The following is a 20,054-nucleotide window of genomic DNA, read 5'->3' as shown; positions in this document are numbered from 1 at the left end:
AATATTATCAGGTGTGGAGGTCTGTATTGTATATATATAACAAAACTCTGAAGGCAGTTAATTGTACTGGAGTTTAATAACCATAATTGGGCATTGTGATTTTTATTGGAACAGAATTCTCTCCCTAAAATCATCCTCATTTTTATCAAAGAGACTGCATTAGGTTTTAACTTGACCTGATTATTTGTATAAACACAATAAGAATAGCAATTGATTATATAGGCTCTTTTAGATTTACTTTGCTGGAATTTCACTTATAAGGAATACTAGTATTCAGGTTGAGCTTCAGTCAGCCCTTCAGGGCACAGAAGCCAAGCCACACAGTTGCCATCTGGCTTTGCCTGTAATGGTCTAGGTGGATTCCTCAGGTTCTTGAGGTCCCCAAGATGTCTTGCGGTTCTTTCTGCTTTCTCTCAGGAAAGCAACCTTCGTTTCTTACCTGGAAAGATTGCTGTGAACCAAGTGAACAAGCAAGGAACTAGCCATTTCTCCAAGGCGTTCTTACTGGCTTTAAAGTTAATCTTTTATTCCTTAAGGCTTTCAGTGACATCCAGAGTCCTGGCATGTCTTTCAGATATGACATTCCAGTCAAAGTCTTGGTTAACAAAACCATAGTGGGAACCTGATTTTATAAAGAGAATAGATTCTTATTGGATTTATGCAAACAAACACAGTGCCATGGGAACTATAATACTCACTCATTGAGAGTTGTCAAATTCTGGAGGGATATGGTAGGGAGAAACATATAAATGTTTTCATATTTCTTATGAAGATATATTTACCAAATTTTTCTAGGGACATAAATAAGCTTCCTTATATCTAGAATAAATTACAATCTTAAAATGACATGGTTAAAGACTTGAACATAAAACAGCTGACAAAGAACCTTGCTTTTCTGTAAGATATAACATTCCAAGATAACAATTTATTGGCAAATAATAATTATGAAATGACATAAAGTTTATATTCTTAGATTTGCTGTAGAGTTTTAATATATAAAGAACAATATGCAAGATTTTAAAATGTTGCACATAGCTTATTGGAAGTATGCATGGAGTACTGGAAATAATTCATAAATGCCCCAATGTGTGGATCACAAACATCTGTAGTCCTACTGCCAGATGCCTCCCATAGGGAACTATTATTCTAGGCTTGTCCATTGTCACTGACAGGATACCTGTTACTCCTGAGAATTTCCTGTTTAAACTTGGCTCTGAATTTTTGTAAGCTCCTTCCTAGAGCAAACTGAAATTTCCAGAACATTTATTTTAATATTAATATCCTATCTAATAAAAGAGTAATACACAAATTGACTGTCACTCCAACACACAAGATGGCTGCCCCCATGTGGACACAAGATGGCCACCACAAGATGGCCAGCAGGGGAGGGCAATTGGGAGGGACCAGGCCTACAAGGGAGGGCAGTTGGGGGTGATCAAGCCTGCAGGGGAGGGCAGTTAGGTGTGACCAGGCTGGCAGAGGAGGGAAGTTGGGGGCGACTGGGCCTGTAGGGAAGGGCAGTTGGGGGGGGACCCAGGCCTGCAGGGGAGAGCAGTTGGGGGGGACCAGGCCTACAGGGGAGGGCAGTTGGGGGGGATCAGGCCTGCAGGAGAGGGAAGTTGGGGGTGACCAGGCCTGCAGGGGAGGGCAGTTGGGGGGGGACCGGGTCGGCAGGGGAGGGCAAATTGGGGGGGGGACCAGGCCTGCAAGGGAGGGCAGTTGGGGGTGATCAAGCCTGCAGGGGAGGGCAGTTAGGGGTGACCAGGCAGGCAGAGGAGGGAATTTGGGGGCGACCGGGCCTGCAGGGAAGGGCAGCTGGGGGGACCAGGCCTGCAGGGGATGGCAGTTAGGGGTGACCAGGCCTGCAGGGGAGGGCAGTTGGGGGGGGGGCCAGGCCTGCAGGAGAGAGCAGTTTTGGGGGACCCAGGCCTGCAGGGGAGGGCAGTTGAGGGGGGGGGGACAAGACCAGCAGGGGAGAGCAGTTAGGGGCGATGAGGCTGGCAGGGGAGGGCAGTTAAGGGTGACCAGGCCAGCAGGGGAGGGCAGTTAGGGGCAATCGGGCTGGCAGGGGAGCAGTTAGGCATCAATCAGGCTGGCAGGGGAGTGGTTAGGGGGTGATTAGGCTGGCAGGCAGAAGCAGTTAGGGGCAATCAGGCAGGCAGCCAGTCAGGCGAGCAGTTGGGAGCCAGCAGTCCTGGATTGTGAGAGGGATGTCCGACTGCCCGTTTAGGCAAAATCCTACTGGGATCGGGCCTAAATGGGCAGTTGGACATCCCTTGAGGGGTCCCAGATTGGAGAGGGTGCAGGCTGGGCTGAGGGACACACACCCCTGTGCACGAATTTCGTGCACCGGGCCTCTAGTCTACAATAATAAAAGCGTAATATGCTAATTAGACTGAACAGCTGAACAACCTTCCAGACATCATTCCGGATGAAGCCCCTGTGGTGGGGTTGAGGCAGAGGCAGTTAGGGGCGATGAGGCAGGCAGGCAGAGTGATTAGGGGTGTTGAGGCAGGCAGGCAGGCGAGTGGTTAGGAGCCAGCGGTCCTGGATTGGGAGAGGGTGCCGGCCGTGCTGAGGGCCTCTCCCCACCCCCAATGCACGAATTTTGTGCACAGGGCCTCTAGTACTGTTTTAAGCCTTTTCCCATAGTTTGGGGCAGACAGCTGGTGCCTGCAGAAGCAAGATAAGAACTCCTCTCTGCTTGACTAACCTGTGCACTCTCCTCTCTTAACTGACTTGTGCCCTCCTCTCTGCTTGACCGACTCATGCACCCACATCCTGACCCTATATTGCATACTTCTACCATAAGTAAGAGAATCTAACTATCCCCTCGGGGCTAACACCGACACACTGGTCTCAGCCTGCTGTGAGAAAATGTAATAAAGTTTCTTAAACTCTCACAACATCTCTTGGCCTGGCTCCTTTTGGGGCAGACCTAACAGATCACTCTATAAAAGCTGAAAAAAATAAAATTTCTTTTCATTCTTTTGAACCAAACAGTGTTGGCAAGTGTCAGAGTGGACTAGTCTTATATTAAATTCTTCTCATCAGCAAATAGTGTGCTAGCAGGGGAGAGACCAGGGAAAGCCTCCCACTTGGTGATAGCCAAATTAGGGAATGTTGCCTGATACATTATCCAGGCGGAAGAAAAATATCTCCTGGAAAGTGAAGTGGTTCTTTAGTGGAGAAAAAATGTTTTGAGAGTCTCATTAACTATTGACGTAGAAAGCCATTGAATTTAAAAAAAAAGCATTCTGCGTTTGTTGAGTGTAATTGGACTCTTGTAGATCATTCAGGCCATGTATGGGTGCAAATCCAGGACTGAATTAGCCTGTAATCATCAGGTTTTTGATAAATATAGCTGGAACTAGCAGCATCTTAATTTTCTAGTGTGGTATAGTAGAAGGAAGGGTTTTTGGAGTTCACAAACTTAGTTGGGATCAGCTTTTAGCCCTTACTAACTATGTGACTCTGGGCCAGGACTCTATGTTTCTCTGAATCCTGGGTTCCTCCTTCATAACACTACCCATCTCATAGGGTTGCCATGAAGATTTAAATAAAGTCAGACGGATAAAATTCCTGGCACATGTTATTATTACCACTATTACCTCTACTACTACTACTGCTACCATCACTGCTATTACCACCATCACTACTACCTCTATTATCACCTCCACCACCATTAACCACCAACACTACCACCACCATCACCATTAACCACCATCACCACTAAGCACCACCACCACCACCACCATCCTATATAATAAAAGCCTAATATGCTAAGTGTCCAACCATTCTACCATTCAACCAGTCGCTATGAGGCACACTGACCACCAGGGGGCAGACGCTCTGACTGGTAGGTTAGCTTGCTGCTGGGGTCTGGCCAATCGGGACTGGGCAAGACGGGCCAGACACACCCCGGAACCCTCCTGTGGTCCCTCCCTGGTCCCGATCGATAGTGCACTGGTGGGGTCCCTCGGCCTGGCCTGCACCCTCTCTCAATCCAGGACCCCTTGGGGGATGTCAGAGAGCTGGTTTGGGCCCAATCCCCACAGGCCAGGTACACCGGGCCTCTAGTTATTTATAATAAAAAAGACAAAGCAGGCTTCCCTTCACTGTTATTTCTCTTCTATTCCAGATGGAGGTATTTAAAAATGAAGAAAACACACCTACCTTCCAATGAACTGGGAGGGAAGACTCATAGAATCAAATTTCTTTTCACTCTTGAAAACAAATAACCTTCCTTTGGGGTTTAGAAGGACCATCTGGCAGGTCAATTGGCCTCGCTGCTTTCAGCCCAAGGAGATAGGAGAAATGCTGTCTGCAGACTCCCCCGTCCCCTTCTCCTCCCTCCCCCCCCCCCCCCCCCCCCGGCTTCAGAGTAATGCTTTGGATTTGATGGCCTTGTAGGAGGCAGGCCACCTCCTCCTGCTGCCTTTCCGCTTGCAGGGCAGTGAGAGTCTGTTTCTGTTCTCCAGGAAGAATTTATGATTTCCTTCCTGGTCTCCCCTCTCCTCTGAGTCCCTGAAGGCAGGACAGAGCTCTCCTCGCCCCCTGCATATGCTGCATATTGTCTAAAGTCTGTTCATATGGTGGGTGTGAGGGCAGCAATGCGGCCAATGTGGGACCCTGCTCTTTGGGTCCCCTCTCCCCCAGTCAGAGGGGGCTTTCTCCACTAACGAGTACAATGATGGTAAAAACAGTACTTCGAATTTGTAAGGAATGCTGTGCCTTTCTTTCTTAAAAATACGTTTTCCTTATTCAAATTGTAATGTACCTGCACTATAGAAAATAGAGAAAAGCAAACTGAGGAATCTAATGAGGAACGTAAAACTACCCATAATCAGAGTGCACCAGTATTCACATGAGACCAACTCAACAGGCCAAGGGAAGGCCTGTGCCGTGATTTCCACCTTTTTTCCAATGCATATTTATACACTTTATTTTTAAACAGAACATAATCATACTTTGTACTATAGTCTTCAGTGTATTTTCATTAGTCAGTGAAAAATCACCAACAGCTATCCACATCTTTCAATACTTAGCATCTTCAGCATCGTTTGTTTCCATGGCTCATGGAATTCTGTTATGGGGTGCCACCATTGACCGTTTATTATCAGGGGTGTATTATTTAGTCAGTTCCCTGTGGTTGAACATTTAGGTTGTTTACAATTTTTCACTGTTACTAACAACGCTATGGTGATAAACAGCCTCCTACTCATCCATGATTTTCCCCAGGGTGTACGCCTAGTGGATAATGTGATGGGAGGGTAAGCACATCTTAAAGGTGTTAAATTTTCATATTGCCAAATGGCCGTCCCCAGAAGGCTCTGCCAATTTGCTGTGTGTGTGCCAGCACGTCAGACTTTTCAAGGTGTTTTCTCAGCAGGTCCTCATGACAGCCCTATATGCAGGCAGGGCTGATATGATCATTCATATTTTAGAAGCTGAGAGAGCTCAACTGCAGCGAGGTACCCAAGGTACCCTCAGACAACCGAGGGCAGTGAGTTGCCATAGAGAGACTGGCATCGATAAAACAATTAAATGCCGAGGGACAGTTCACAAAATCAAATGACTATGGTGGCGGTTCTGGAGCTTCTCTTTTTGTCTTAATTAGATCTTGGGGACAATTTTCTGTGAAGTGTTTGGCAATAAAACCATGTCTTCAGCATACGGGAGAGAGCAGTTGGAGAGTTGGGAGTCCAGCTCATCAAAGATTCCAGACTGGTTAAGTGACTTGGCCAAGGTCACCAGGTGAATTAGTGGCCAAATTGGAACAGGAAGCCAGTCTCCCGACTCTTGGACCAGTGCCCTCTGTCGACGTGCTTTTCTGAAACAGATGAGTTCTCACCACTGACCAAGTCACTCAAACTTTTACAGTTTTCTAGAGTAATGACCCAGGGATGTAGTTAAAATGTAGGTTCTGATCCAGTAGGTCTGGGGGGGGGGGACCTGGGGTTGTGCGTTTCTAGCAAGTTCCCATGTGATGTCTATGGATCCAGACCACTCTTAGAGTAAATAACAAGTAGCTAGAGAATGGCTCAGATAAAGACAAAGCAAATGACCTAGAAAAAGACAGGGCTTCTTGGCAAATGACACAGCATTTTAAATGCCGGTGACTGGAAAGGGTGTTTCTGATTGTTATGAGAGTCTTAAAATAAAGGTCTTGTCCCTCTTCCACCAGAAACACCCTGACATGAGACCAACTCAACAGGCCAAGGGAAGGCCTGGGCCGTGTTGGCAAGTGATGTTCTAGACACACCCATCAACAGCACAATCAGCCCCTTCATGGAACGAACGGAAGCAGCAGCAGCAGCAGCAAGGCAGCCAGAATAAAAGCCATTTTGTTTAACATTCCAGAGGCATCCCCAGTGTCTCCCAGAGTTCTCATTAATTACCTGGAGAATTACCAAGGGGTTTTCAGACGGGACAGGAGCCTCCTTGCACGGCAATTTGCAACCCTCATGACACTGGGATGATGAAGAAGCTGCGCTTGATGAGAACAGACGTGGGAAAGGAACCCCGGCTTAGAAACAAAAGGCCTTTGGCTTGTGGGATTTCTAAATCACAGGCATGGCTTGACCTCTCACACATAGAGGCAAAAATGTCAGCGTTGCTGGCCGTTTGGGGGACAGAGCTTTAGGATTGCAATACGGTTTTCAGGGCATGAGAAGTAGGTGAGAAAGGCTGTTTGGTGTAGGAGGAGTGAAGGGGCGAGGGCCAGGCTGGGCCACGCACAGTCCGGGGAAGAGGGGTTGTGTGCTGGCTGCTGCTTTAGATTTGGGACCAGGAGGTGCTGGCATGGAAGCTAGGATAACAACCACAGGAAAGGGTCGTTGAGGTTGCATAATCCTGGCATTTTCAAGTCATGTTCCCTGGAGCTCTGAAGATTTTATGTGAAGGTTTTTTTTTTGGGATTGTTGTTTGCTGTATGGTATAAGGGGATGTACCATCACTTTGTATAGATTTTACCACCACTTTGTATAGATTTTACACATTGGGACTCTGAATATGATCTATTTCCACAAAGAGTTGTATGCTTAAAAATTGTTCTTTTCCAACTTTGTCATTTGACAGCTGCAGAAAAGAAAGGTAACCTTTTTGAAGCTTACAGCCTATTCATGACATAACACTGTGGTGTTCACTGACCCTCATCCCCCCAGGTGTGGTGGCATTGAGGTACCTACTGTAGGTCGATAGGACTCAAAACACCAAGCTGGATTCTTTTCCCTCAAAGTGGCTTATTTACTTTGCTCCTTTTCTTTAGTTCTGCCCTCGCCAAAACCCAAACTAGAGCCAGATTTACAATATTCCATTTACACCAGGGGCTGGAAAGTGGACTGGCCTGAGGCATGGTGGACAAGGTTGTCTGTGTGATGTGGTGCATGTGAGCTTCAGCCAGCCCCCAATAACTTCCCATCTAACTGGAATTCCCACCATGGGTTAAGGTCAGCAGTTTTCAAATGAACTCAGGTGCCAGTGCACCTGTGGAACACCATGAATTATTGATTTACTTAATTCCATCATACAAATAAGAAGCAAATTTACCAGCAGAAAAGTAAACAGTATAACATTGTGATCACACACACACTGCATTCTTTGTTAAGACTAGTCACACATATTCTGGATCTTCCAGGCACACAACGAACGTGCTTCTCCATTGCCTATCATAGGCGTGGCCATATAACATGCGTTAGCCAAAGAAATGGGAGTGGAAACTTTTAAAGTCAGCGTCTGAGTCTCCTCCTCACCTTCCCCATGCTGCAGTCTTTGTGGAAGTCCACCTTGGGATGGAGCTTCTGTTTGCCAGAGTCCTAGGGTTGTTATTGAGATAGGATAGTAAGAAGCTAGGGAGATTCCTTGACATGTGGAATAAGAGAAACTGAGACAGAATAATTAAACAAAGCCAAACAATTTGAGCAATTTATAGCCAGCTAATGAATCACAAGATATTTATTTTCCCTAACCAAGGACACAAGCAAACGATTTACACATTTGAAACTGTCCTGGGATAGAACGGCCTTGGTCCTGGTCCATCTTTGATAACATTCTTTGAAAATAAAACTAAGGGAGACGATCACGTGGTACATAGGGCTTCCTTTTCTCCTGACCTCTCTATACACATATGTTGATGAATCAACAGACTGAAGGACACACTTGGGAAGCTAATGAATATTCTGTTAAGACCCTCCCCTGAGACCTCCCCTAGGATTCCCACCAGCCAAAGGAAGATAAAGAGCCTCAAGACAAAGGACCCACTGTGAGCTGTCACTTGAGCACACCCTCGCCTTGTATCTCCACTCTTTTTCTCCTAAACTGTAAGGATTCCCACAAGACTTGCAACCAGGGGAGCAGCGGGCAGCAGCAGCGCATCCTGGGCTTCACCAGGAACCTGTCTTTAAGGACCCCTTTGCTGTGACTTTCCAGTGAGCTAACAGCAGCCCCACGTTGGCTCAGTTCTTTTACTGTGACTTCTATTTCTCGATGAGCCAAAGCAGCCCTGCCTAGGATCTCTCCTGTTGCCTCTTAATCCCTTCCTTTGTTTTACTGTCCCCAGCTTTAATAAACATTCTCAAAATCACCTGGACTCCTATTGTAAAATCTTTCGTGCACGGACTCAAGAACCCACACACTACCGGTAGGCCCAAGGTAGACTTGCTCTGCGCCCAGACCCCATCTGGTGATACTATGATAAGTAGAGCTCTTCTCCTATCTACAGCAAATGTAGTATGAACAAAAAAAAATACATGTTTATTTGTTTAAGCCATTAATATTTTGGAGATTTGTTATAGCAAAACCTAGCCTATCCCGACTGATACAGACATTTATCAAAAGTAAACCAAGAACCTGTTAAATGGACCATTGCTGATTCTGTCATAACTTTTCTGTTAATTCAATACCTCCAACGTTGGAGGTCTGGTACCAAATAGCCACCTGACTGGAGAATTTATATTGGAAGGATTTAGAACTGTACAGAAAAAAATGATAGTAAATGTGACACAAAGTGGCTGACATCCATCTCCCTCAATTCTGCCAGGATAACAGAGAACTAAAATAATTTGGATTTTTGAGATTGAAATCATTTTGTACAATCGACATTTAGTTTTCTTCTTAGGTTCTCTTGTAGGTATACTGCTAAGCTCTCACACTAATGTCATACCAGCTTTTATGTGGCTTTCAAGTAACTTGATGCCAATTTTGGTTCCAATTTTACATAGCGGTATGACTCCAAATAAATGACTCAGCCTGTAAATCTTAATTCCTAATTTGTGAAGGAGAGAGGCTCTGCTGACCCAACTTGAATCAGATGTTTACTCTTGATCCAATCAGTTGTAGTTGGGAGAGGATCACATGGTACTTGGGGCTTCCTTTTCCTAGCTGTGAGGAAGATGGAATCCCAAAGAGGAAAATGAAGGATGCTAAGGGCCTCTTGAGCACAGAGAAACTTGTACACTTAGCAGAAAATGCTTATGGTTACCAAAAAAACTTACAGAAGCAAATTGCATATTCTATAATTCCATGGAAGAGGTTATTGTCTCATTTCCTGTTTCTTTTGCTGATTGCTAGCATTCACTAGTGGAAAGCAGCAATGGATGCCAAAAAATGTAAGAAAAATTTACTGGAGAACTTAAAATTAAGCAAAATTTTATCCACCAATTACTTTTTGTATACATTAGAAAAAGTTTTTCTAAAAATATTTATTTTAGTGGCCTAAGACTTTGGGTTTGGCTTATAGACTATTATAGGGTCTCTGAGTTATAAAAGAAAGAGCATTATTTTAATAAATCACAAGTGGTCATGAGTGTAGGGATAAAGCAGAGGTTCTGATCTTTGTGGCCCATTAGAATCATTAGGGAAACCTAAAACAATGTAATATCCTCACACACTCACCAGAATGATGACACAATAAAATTGGTAAGACCAAGTGTAGGTGAAGATTTGGAAATAACTGACACTCTTAAAATTCAGATTGGGGGTATAAACTGGTATAATCACTTTAGATAATTGTTTCACAGTATCTATTAAAACTGAACCTAGGCCTACCCAATGACACAGCAATTCCATTTCTAAGCACACACTCAAAAAACGAATACATATACTCATCAAAAGATGTGTGCTAGAATGTACACTATTTGCAAAATCCCCAACTGGAAACTATCCAAATGTAATGTGTTGATGTAATGATCAACAATAGAATGGATCACAATTGTAGTAGACTCACACCATAAAATACTGTACTGCAATGAGAATGAACAATATGGATGAATCTTATAAGTATAATTCTAAGCAAAAGGAATCAGGTGTACAAGAGGACATTCTGTATATTTCATTTACATAAAGTCATCTATGTATTGGAAATCATAATAGCAATTATCTTTGGTGGGAGTTTTGGGTGCTAGGGATCTTCTGTTTGTTGGTCTAGGTTCATGGGTGTTTGTGAAAGTTTATTAACATGTGCATTTTTGATTTATTGACTTTTCTGTATACAGCACCTATGTCACTCACATGGAGCACATACACAGCAGTAATGAAGTGAAACAGTAAAAAAAAATTTAAAAGAAAGATAATTCCTGACCTTTACTTGTGGTAAATACAGTAAATAATAAAAAACATAAAGCACATATGTACATACGTTGAAATGACGTAACTCTTTTTTTAAAATAAATAAATGGGAGATGGTGACATAACCATGAAACGACGACGTACGTCGAGTCTGACATAACCCGAGGACTGTCTGTATATGTTATACTTTGATAAAAAATCTTTTAAAAAGTTAGTGATGCCTGCACCTAACTCCAGACAAATGAAATCTGACTCTGGGGGTGGAGCCCAAGTACAGGACTTTACAAAGCCCTCCTGGAGACCTTCGATTACTAGTACAGTCCAGAGTATGAACTCCTGGTCAGTGGAATGAACCATAGCCTGAGAATTGGGACACCTGGATTTAGATTCTGGCCTTGGACAAATCACTGTCCTGCTCTGGGCCTTGTTACCAGCCCTATGATCCTAAGGCATTAGCATGGCTTGGTTAATCCAACAGATAAGCTGACATAATAGGCTCTGAGGGGGATATGAGGAAAAACAGACTTGATGTGGAGGCATGTGCCAGGATTGAGATCCAGCTGATTAATGGCCCAACACACTAGTGTGTCCAAGGGTGGGTGGTGTCAGAATGAGGGGTCTGCAGAGGACATGGGAACCTACCTTAGTCTCCTTGGTCTCTGTCACAATTTTACCTGGAGGTGGAACTAAGTGGCAATTAATTTCACTTTTTCAGTTTGACTTTATCATCCCTTTGGAATAGGCTCAGAATAGATCAGGAAATAAAGTTTCAAAAAATCTTATGCAAAATCCAAATTTGTACCCAAATAACAAAATGAATGGAGTCCTAGGAATATAAAATATTTATTTTTTTAGTGAACAATATTTCATTTCTTGAGGAACTCTCAGTACCATAGAACAACTTATATAACCTCACTATCTAATTTTTTAAACAGGCAATTGAAGCCCAAAGAGGAGAAGTGGTTTGTCCTAAGTCACACATTAATTAATGGCAGGGAGGGCCAGAGAAAATCCTAGTCTCCTGACTTGGTGATTCTTTTATTCATTCAACAAACATCTGCTGAGCATCTACATGTGCCAAGTACTGTGCCAGGGAGATCCAATGGTGAACAAGCCACAGCGAGTGTGGGGTTACTGGACATTCATTTAGGCCTTGTCACTGGAGTCTAAGCTGGTGTCCTTAGTGTCTGTCATTTTCATCTCTGATTATTCCATGGGCAGAGTCTGGCTCTCCATAGTCATCCTTGGGATGGCATCTATGGTGCTTGGCCCAGCGGGACTCTGAAGAGGGTCTCCTCTCTGAAGAGGCTTTGGGAGTAGTTCAAGAAGAGCTTGGCTGCAGGAGGTGTTAATGTGTGGGAGTGGCGCCACTTCAGTTTGCCCATCACTGAAGGGTGTTATGAAAGCTGGGAGGTAACCAATGCCAAGAATTGGCTGAGTCTTGGAACACTGGGCATTAGCTAACCTTCATGGGAGTGCTCATATGGACATGAGCAAGTGGCGTGAGAAGGGCCCACAGGAGACTTGTGACCCATTACCCTAGTTGGTCAGTGATAGTGGCTAAGGACAGGAACCTTCTCTGTTGCCTTATATATAAAAATTAAATTCCTGTGTGACAATTAAGTCTATCCTAAATATCTTTATAATTTTTGAAGTGGAAGATGAGGACTAGCTGATGGCCAAGTAGGCCTTTCGCATAGAGGAAGTGTCTCTTCCATGGCATCAGCCTGCCTTCATGGTCTTTCCTGCTATCCTGACACTGCTCCTCATCCTGGGCTCTCGCCTCTCTGGCAAGGCCCCTTTTCCTCAGGCTCCTCCCTCTTCCTCCCATATTGCAACTCACCAGTCACCTGCTTTATTGCTGTAGGACATTGTTGGGGCATATCTTTCTCATTTCTGGAAAACCTTAACCACATCGTTAGGTTGAAGTACAATATGATCACATCTCAATTTCTTTTTTTCCCAGTTAGTTGCTCTAGCTCCTCTGCTCTCAGCAGCAGAAAGTCAGATAGCCTCCTTTTGAAGCTCATCTCCTTCAAATTAGCCAAAAATCATAAGTGGCTATCAATACCATTTCCAAATCTAGGCAGATGGAGAATTGGAATGCTCTATTACTCTAATAGAGTCAATGTTTTGGTTATAGCATTTTATCCCTCACTGACCATGGATATCGGTCCAACAGTGCAGAGAGCTCTGAGTGATCACAGCTGGGCAGCACTCTTGGACCCAGGTTCATAATTCTCGGTTCTCTTATGTGCTCAATGGATGCTTCCAGAGCATGATCAGGGTGGCTGGAGACCCAAGGGACCCTGTGTCCAATGTCCTTACCCTGTGACACACCAACTGCCTTAACTTTGTATGAAACTCAGGACACCAGTCCAGGGCCCCCCTTTACCTTGTGTCAAGTTCATCCAGAGACTACTGGTGTTCTTTCCTCCTAGGGGGGTGGTAGTCAGGGCTACTCAATTCCACACTTCCTCTCTGGGAAGAGGGGTGTGGTCCTGGTTCCTTCCTTCCCTTCCAGAAGGGCTCCTTTGGAAATTGCTTGTCATCCTCTCCTGGCCCCACTGCCTCAGGACTCTGCATACAAAGGGCAGCCTTGGCTAGTCTCCAGGAAAAATTCCCTCTTCCTTTTCTCTGGATTAAAGGTCACTCAAGTAATTTTTCTCACAAATATAAAAATCTGCTCCCAGGTAAATTGCTGTCTCCCCCTCTGGACACAGAAGAGGCTGGTATCACATAATTCCACCTCCAAGGACCCCTTTATAAATATGCATGAACTCCATCAGTGACTAGGGCCAGCAGTGAGTCACAATGTCACACCCTGGGCCATTTCCCTCCTAGTCAGACAACTTGCTGTTTCTTTCTCTTTTAAATTTGTAAAGAGACAGGAAGGGAGAGGGAGGGAGGGAGGAAGGGAGAGAGAGAGAGAGAGAGAGAGAGAGAGAGAGAGAGAGAGAGAGAGAGAGAGAGAGAGATCAATTTGTTGTTCCACTTACTTACATTGTTTGATTCTTGTATGTGCCTCGACTGGTGATTGAACCTGCAATCTTGACATATTGGTACAACATTCTAACCAACTGAGCTTTTCTTCCAGGGCAACTTTCTTTCTTTCTTTCTTTCTTTCTTTCTTTCTTTCTTTCTTTCTTTCTTTCTTTCTTTCTTTCTTTCTTTCTTTCTTTCTTTCTTTCTTTCTTTCTTTCTTTCTTTCTTTCTTTCTTTCTTTCTTCCCTCCCTCCCTCCCTCCCTCCCTCCCTCCCTCCCTCCCTCCCTCCCTCCCTCCCTTCTTCCTTCCTTCCTTCCTTCCTTCCTTCCTTCCTTCCTTCCTTCCTTCCTTCCTTCCTTTCTTAAATATATTTTACAACTGGGATCCACCACTTAGAGGAGAGCCAGGCTGCAGCCAGGACCCTGCCAAAGTGTACAGCATGATTGCTTTCTCCCTGCCAACTGGCCCTATCGGAGAACTTGTGATCCCTCCTCCAGCAGACAAACAATTCTTATTTTAGCTCTTGGTCAGTTCCTGGATGGTGATGTTACCTCAAATGGGAGGCTCCCCCTTTCACTGTTGGTCACTTCCAGTCCCAAAGGAACTGAGACCTTTTCCTTCTCTTGCCTGTGAGCTAAGACCTAAGATGTGACTTCTTGTTCCTCTTTCTCCCTTAAACTTGTTTTGTGGTGAGTCATCTCTGAAGCATATGACCTTTCCAGAGCTGAATGTGACTCCCCTGTGAGGAATTTCGGGGCCTATGTGATGTGTAAGCAGGTAATTTACAGGTACGCTCCAATGTCTCCGAGTCCAGCTCGCCCCGCCTGTATGCATTCTGTTCATTGCCCAGTCTGGCCAGCTCGTCTGCTCAGTGCCAGCTCTTGAAGAAACTGGTCCTTTCTGGCTGGACATCGAGTACAGCTCTTTCACAGCCAGTACGTGCTATTGGTTCCTTCGCCTGGATTCTACTCAGAAACCTGTCTGTTTCCTCCACCTGGGTCCCCAAGACTGGGGAGAGTTTTCTCAATGTCCAGCATCTCACTCAACTACAACCCCCTGTCTTTTTTTTTTAGGCAGCTACCCACATACTCCCAGGCATTTCTTTTTCTTTATTTTAAAATATATATATTATTGATTTTTTACAGAGAGTGAGAAGACTAAAAAGGGCTAATTCCAGTGTAACCCTGATATTTGGGGGATAGTGATCTGAATCCATGCCAGCAAGCTCAGTGTACATTCTTGATAACCTATAATTAAGTCACTACCTCCTTCCCAGATACTGGTCTTGCAGAACCTGTTACTGTGAACAGTTCACTGCCCCGGAGGGAGAGTTATTAATGCTGGCGCCAGGCCAGACCATCAGATATGGCCTGGAGACCCCCAACACCTGGGGGCCTTCTTGCAAGGCCCACGGAAAGGACCGGAAGCATAATCCATATTTGCAGGACAAAGACCACAGGGAGATATAAAGGAAAGCCCCATGCATGTTTCTTCACTCAGATTTGGAAAGCTATTCCCTGAGTCCACCAGTGTATTGAACAGTGTCCCTCCTCTTCTTTAAAAGCGTCGCTTGGTTTTTCTTTGGTTTTCTGTAACAAGAGGAAGGGAGAGGGATAGAGAGAAACATCGATGGGAGAGAAACATTGATCAGCTGCCTCCTGCACACCTCCTACTGGGGATGTGCCCGCAACCAAGGTACATGCCCTTGACCAGAATTGAACCTGGGACCTTTCAGTCCACAGGCCGAAGCTCTATCCATTGAGCCAAACGGGTTAGGGCCATTTCTTTTTCTTTTACTTCCCCTTCACTCAAAGAGAAATTCATATTTACAAAACAACTCTATGTATAATAGGTTTGTTGTTAGCTGCAACTAACAATAAAAGAGGGAAAGTCCAACACGATGATTGAAACTGTCTCCTCATCAATCCATATGGCAGTTGCTATATAAACATTTGTGAAACTGAATTAGTTGTTTGATGAATGCACCAGGTTATATATCCTTTTCAGAAATCCAACCCAATCCTGAGTGTGTATGCCTCAGCTAAGATGCTTTTAGCTTTATCACTTACAAATATTTCCATAGGATAGTAGGAGATCCTTTTTCACAGTCCTTCAAATGGAGCAGGTATTGATAGGCTGGGAGGCAGGAAGAGGTACTATTAATGACCACGGAAGGCAGAAGCTGGACTGCAATTTGATCGTAGCTACAACCTTATCTATCATCCAGCAGATTAACTGCAATAGAGTGAGTGGCCTTCTGGCATTACAGCTGTGGGCACAGGGCTTTGGCAACTGACCAACATAGGCCAATATAAAATCCAATTGATAGGCAGGTTCTGGGTGCAGAAGCTGAGGCCCATTTAATTGTGCGTCTCCAGTGCTTGGGCCCGGTACATTGTTGGTGCTCAATAGCTATTTGTTCAATAAGCAAATGTATCAAGAGATGGACTATATATAAGCACAATAGGAATTTTAGAAGAGAGACTTTATTTTTGATTTTTCAGGGCCTTTGAAGGATAAGACAGGAGATGGCTATGTAATATGCTACTAGGTAGAGAACAAGCTAAAAAACAACTTAGAGTGGGAAGCAGCCAGCACGCCTCTGAGAAGATGAACACAGCTGCTCACCTTGGTTCATGAAGAGTCACTCAAATGGTGTCTCTTTATTAAGTAAATACAGCGGACACCTATTGGCTTGGGAGAAAGGTGTAATAGGAACTTGCTTTCTTTTGTGGCTTAATGGCAACTGCTTCTCTCCTTGGTTTGCAGCACTCTGAAGAAGGTTGGGTCAATTTGCATACAAGGCCCAGGGTTCTTCTGGGTGGGAAAGGACAGGAGCACAACCTCCTTTTGCAGAGCTTGGAACTGAAGGGAATCGGATGGGGGTGGCCTGGGGTGGCCAGGACCTTCAACTCACTGGCAGAAAATCACTCTAAGGTCTCTAGAGGAGGGCTTACCATAGGGAAAGGGAGTCTGGCTTCGTGACTTGGGCTCAACACAGTCATAGTAATGAGTTTAGAAACCACTAGAACCAAGTTCTGAGGACAGGGACAGGGACAGGGTTAGGCAGGTATGTGTGATTACAGGAGCTATGACCTGGACTTAGGACAGAGATGTATCCCTAGGGCAGATAAGTACTTTTGAATTGTTTAGACTTATCCTTCAACTGCAGGAACCAAGAAGCAAAGGCACTTTGTCAGGTGGGAGGCACCAAAGGAATAAAGGTATAGGGATAGAAATAAGTTTGCCATGTGGTTTGTGGGGTGGTAGGAAGTCTTGTCCCCACAAATGAGAGGGTTGAATTTGCCAGTAGTCAGGTATCAACCTATGTGGGTAAATAAAATTAAATTGTGAATGGGTTGCCACATTATCAGGCCGGGAGTGTGTACATTATTCCTAGGAGGTTGTGCTTTGGAGCCTGTAAAACCAAGAAGTCATTCTGATGGTGCTCTAAGGGGCAGAAACCTGGATGTAGGGAGCCCGGCCTGGAGGCTTTGGTTCAGGGAAAGGTTATATGATGCCTTGAGGGCAGGGATTGTGTCTTCTTTATCACACACTAGGGGCCCGGTGCACGAAATTCGTGCACTGGGGGTCGGGGGTCCCTCAGCCCAACCTGCCCCCTCTCACATACTGGGAGCCCTCAGGGGATGTCCTACTGACGGCTTAGGCCCGTGCCCCACGGGGAGCGGGCCTAAGCCACAGTCTGGCCTCCCTTTGTGGGAGGCAACCGGGCTGATCAGGGGAAGGCACCAGCCCCATCATCCCGCTGCTGCAGCCACTGTCAGTCACTGCAGCCACCAAGGTGTTTTCATCAACATGGACTCCAGTCCCTTCACCAAGAAAAAATGACAACTTTATTTAGGCATTTTCAAGATGTGTCTTTCATAGGATATGGATTTCTTTATTTATTTTTTATCCTCACCTGAGGATATGTTTCCATTGACTTTTAGAGAATGTGGAAGAGAAAGGGAAAGACAGAGAGAAACATCAAAGTGAGAGGAACACTTTGATTGGTTGCCTCCTGCATGAGCCCTGATCTGGGCCCTGGCCAGGGACGAGCCTGCAACCTAGGTACATGCCCTTGATCAGAATTAAACCCAGACCCTGCTGTCTGCAGGCTGAGGCATTATCCACTGAGTCAAACCGGTTAGGGCAGGATATGACATTTCTTAGCCCTCCAGCAGCGGACCTTCATTTTTTTCTCCAGAAGTGTGGTGGAAAAACCCTAGGTCACTTTTTTGGATTCTTATTACCCAAGTTACTAAGAATATTACCAGTGGCATACAGGAAGCTTAGCCAATGTGCAGTCAGAAAAGGTGTTTCCTCTATAGTTCACACCAATGGAGGGCTGGGCCCTGCCCAGGCCTAAAGCCTCTGGCCGAAGCTTTAGGCCTGGGCAGGCCCCTCCACCTCCATCTGATCACCGGCTCAGCCCCTGCCCAGGCCTGCCCAGATCGAAAGCCTCTTGGGCAGGAGTGGATGCTCAGCACCCTGTGATCAATCGCAGGGGATCCGCTCCTGCCCAGGCCGAAAGCAGACCCCCAGCTCCCTGCCCAGACGATCAATCGCAGGGGGTCCGCTCTTGCACCAAGCTGAAAGCCTCTGGTGGAAGCTTTCGGCCTGGTGCCGGAGCAGACACCCAGCTCCCTGCGATCAATCGGAGGGGGTCCACTAGTGCACCAGGCCGAAGCAACCCCCAGCTCCCTGCGATTGATTTCAGGGGGTCTGCTTCGGCACCAGGCCAAAAGCCTCTGCTGGAGGCTTTCGGCCTGGGGCCGGAGCGGACACCCAGCTCCCTGTAATCAATCCCAGGGGTTCCGCTCGTGCACCAGGCCGAAAGCCTCCAGCGGAAGCTTTCACCTGGTGCCAGAGCGGACACCCAGCTCCCTGTGATTGATTGCAGGGGGTCCGCTTGTGCACCAGGCTTTCAGCTTTCGGCCTGGTGCCAGAGCAGACACCCAGCTCCCTGTGATCGATTGCAGGGGGTCCACTCCTGCACCAGGCCGAAGCAACCCCCAGCTCCCTGCGATCGATTGCAGGGGGTCTGCTTCAGCACCAGGTCAAAAGCCTCTACCAGAGGCTTTTGGCCTGGGGCCGGAGCGGACACCCAGCTCCCTGCGATCGATTGCAGGGGGTCTGCTCTGGCACCAGGCCAAAAGCCTCCGCCAGAGCAGGGAGCTGGGTGTCCACTCTGGCACCAGGCTGAAAGCTTCCGCTGGAGGCTTTCAGCCTGGTGCACGATTGGACGCCCTGTGATTGATCGCAGGGAGCTGGGTGTCTGCTCTGTGTGTATGCAAATTAACCGCCATCTTGGTTGGGTTAATTTGCATACTCGCCCTGATTGGCTGGTGGGCGTGGCTTGGGCGTAGTGAAGGTGTGGTCAATTTGCATATCACTCTTTTATTAGGTAGGATGCCCAACAGAGTGTTTGGCACATAGTAAGTAGGTTTTCAAAAAAAAAAAGTTTGTTGAATTGAATAATAGGAATGCTGTCACATGGTAGGAAGCAATCTGTAGGTGTCTGCAGAGCTCCTGATTTCAGAAGTCGAGAGACCCAGATTCCAAATTCTGGCACTTTCTGTCTATATGATGCTGTGAAACTCACTTCACCTTTTTGGAATCTCAGTTTCCTGAAGTGTGAAGATCATTCAGCCACTCATTCACAAAGCAGTTGTTGAACACTAGTCAAGGACCATATATTGTGCTAAGTCTCAATTAGGAATTTCAGAGACCTCCTGTCTTTGAAGAAATCATGATTTCTTTGGAAAGACAAATGTGTAAGGAAGTAACTCATTACTGTGTGCAGTGCACTGTCATTGAGGGATACACAAAAATGTGGTGGGTTCCCAGAGTGATCTCTAATGTTTATTGAGCACTTACAGTGCACCGGGCATTGTTCAAAGCCCTTGCAAGTACTGGCTTATTTAATCCTCATTAAAACCATCTGAGGATATGCAATCCCCATTTTCAAGAAAGAAAGAAAGAAAGAAAGAAAGAAAGAAAGAAAGAAAGAAAGAAAGAAAGAAAGAAAGAGAGGGAGAGAGAGAGAGAGAGAGAGAGAGAGAGAGAGAGAGAGAGAGAGAAACATCGATTTGTTGTTCTACTTATACATTCATTGGTTGATTCTTGTATGCTCCCTGCTCCCTGGCCCGGGATTAGAAATGCAACCTTGGAGTATCAGGATGATGCTCTAACCAACTGAGCTACCCAGCCAGGGCCCATGAAATTTTCTTTATTCCAGGACTTCTCTGTGCAACAGCATTTATTCTGTGGGTGTGCATTGCAAATATCCAAGAGTAGGATATGACATGTAGCATTTCCCAAACATATGTCACCAGGTGAACCTTTGTAGAGGAGAACCCCACAAGACTGATGTTCCACAGAAATGCTACTGCAGGCAGTGGGAGACTGTGAGACTTTAAAGCAGGTAAATGGTAGCATTATGTGCTCAGTAAACGCCACCCTTTGCTTCCCCAGCCACACCAAGAATTATGTCTCCTGT

Source organism: Cnephaeus nilssonii, assembly GCF_951640355.1.
Source record: "Cnephaeus nilssonii genome assembly, chromosome: 16".
NCBI classification, from domain to species: Eukaryota; Metazoa; Chordata; class Mammalia; order Chiroptera; family Vespertilionidae; genus Cnephaeus; species Cnephaeus nilssonii.
The sequence above is the reverse complement of the archived record's forward strand: the minus strand, read 5'-3'. Positions refer to the sequence as shown.